Raw genomic sequence first — 1,680 nt, 5'->3', positions numbered from 1 at the left:
ATAGGAGGGTTGACTGGAACAACTTGGAAAAAAGTACAACATAAAACCCACTGCCGTCCAGTTGTTTGCAACTCATAGCGACCCTCTAGGGCAGAGCCGAGAGGCTCTAGGGTTCCTGAGACTGTAAATCTTGAAGGGAGCAGACAGCCTCATCTGGTGGGCTTGAACTACCAACCTTACAGCCAACAGTCCAACAGTTAACCTATTGCAAGTACATGTGGGGATTTTACCCCTTCACCTCCTAAAAACACTATCTCCTTCCCTGGGTGCCTAGTCGCATTGCCTTCTGCCCTTCTACCCAGCCACAGTGCACAATCTGTCCCCTCAGTACTAGGATTCTAAAAGTAGAAACCATCAGAAACAGTGTGTCCTAAACTTGTCTCAATTATTAGGATTTACCATCATCCCCACTTGGGAGAGTTTAGAGTTTACAACCCTCCCCTAAAAACTGAAAGGGACTTCATCAGTTGGAACCAGGAACTATGGAAAGGAGGAAGGAGCTGCCCCATAGTAGGCTAAAAAATAGCTAGAGACATCCCTGTAAACACTGAGTCAAGAGGTCTCAAGGGAGATGTTGGTGGAGGGGAAGTTTCCCATGGAAACCAGAGGCTTAATAGCAGGCAGAGCTGACACACAGGCAGGCACAGATTCCAGGTTCTGCCTCAAAGTGTTAAGGATAGCAGGTGCAGGAAGTCTGCCTTCAAGATAGGAGGCTGAAGCAGCAGGGCAAAGGTCCATCCTGAACAAATCAGCCTTTTACTACTTCCAGGGCCCTGCTATGGAGTCCTGGTGGTGTAGTGGTTATACGTTGGGCTGCAATCTGCTTTGTCGTTAGTTTGAAACCACCACTTTCTATGCTCGTAAACCTATGGGTGGTGGGGTGATCACTATGAGTTGACATCGACTCTACTGCAGTGGATTTGGTTTTGGGGGGGCCTGCTAGGATCCTCCTCCCAGGGCCTCAGAGAAAGGTGAAGCAGGAAGGAAAGAGCTCTAGTAATTCTGCACAGGCTAAGGGGATTTGCAAATCCTAAGGTGGACCCCAACCTACTAAAAGAAGGGTCTTGTTTACTTGAAACAAATTGGATTTTGCCCCTTAACCACAATTGTTCTCTCCACAGACTACCCACCGGTCCCCTATATTCCCCTTCCTCCATATTTGCTGGGTCCTTCTTGTTTATGTTCCCGTACTGGAGTTCTGGGCCTTCAGAGTCCTAGAGTCTGTAATAAGTCTGTCCAGGATGATCCCAGCGATGTGTCCTTCACACTTGCTGATTGTCTTCGTCGTTGTTCAGGCGTCCTTGCTGGGCCTCCAGGGTGCTTTCTCCAGGCTGTAGAGCGTCCAGGAAGATCCCTAGAACGCCGCCTCCGGCCTGTCCGCGGGCCAGGAAAGGAGGAGAGAACTTCGACCGATCGCACTCGCCGGAAACCACTGCGGGGACGCACAGAGCCTGCGCACGGCTCCTCGCGAAGCGCCCCGCCCGGGCGGTGGGCGGGGCCGGCCCGGGAACGCCCCCTGCGTCCCGCGCGCGTGCGCGGCGGGGGCGGCGCCTCCCGGCGGGGCGATGGCCGCGCGCTGCAGCATCGTTGGGAAAGTGGCCAGGGCTTCGTCGAGGAGCTTCCGCTCGGCCGTGGTGGGTGACGCTCCCTCCAGGGCCAGGGTGTCCGCACCCAGCCCCC

The 1,680-nt window shown here is 54.0% G+C and overlaps 1 protein-coding gene and 1 pseudogene across 1 annotated transcript in view; both read right to left on the bottom strand.

Annotated features, from left to right (window-relative positions):
• The window catches only part of LOC101657590 (retinol dehydrogenase 16-like), a 93,174-nt gene extending 91,793 nt beyond the window's left edge, over positions 1-1,381 (bottom strand). Inside the window, exon 1 of the mRNA XM_045288578.1 lies at positions 1,131-1,381. The gene's annotated coding sequence lies outside the window, so the exon portion shown is untranslated. The remainder of the gene's footprint in view (positions 1-1,130) is intronic.
• LOC101657285 overlaps positions 1-1,680 on the bottom strand; it is an 18,156-nt pseudogene that overhangs the window by 11,616 nt on the left and 4,860 nt on the right.

Source organism: Echinops telfairi, unplaced genomic scaffold (genome assembly GCF_000313985.2).
Source record: "Echinops telfairi isolate 266 unplaced genomic scaffold, ASM31398v2 ScPeMD7_2;HRSCAF=8, whole genome shotgun sequence".
Classification (NCBI taxonomy): domain Eukaryota; kingdom Metazoa; phylum Chordata; class Mammalia; order Afrosoricida; family Tenrecidae; genus Echinops; species Echinops telfairi.
This window is presented reverse-complemented; position numbering and strand designations above follow the sequence as displayed.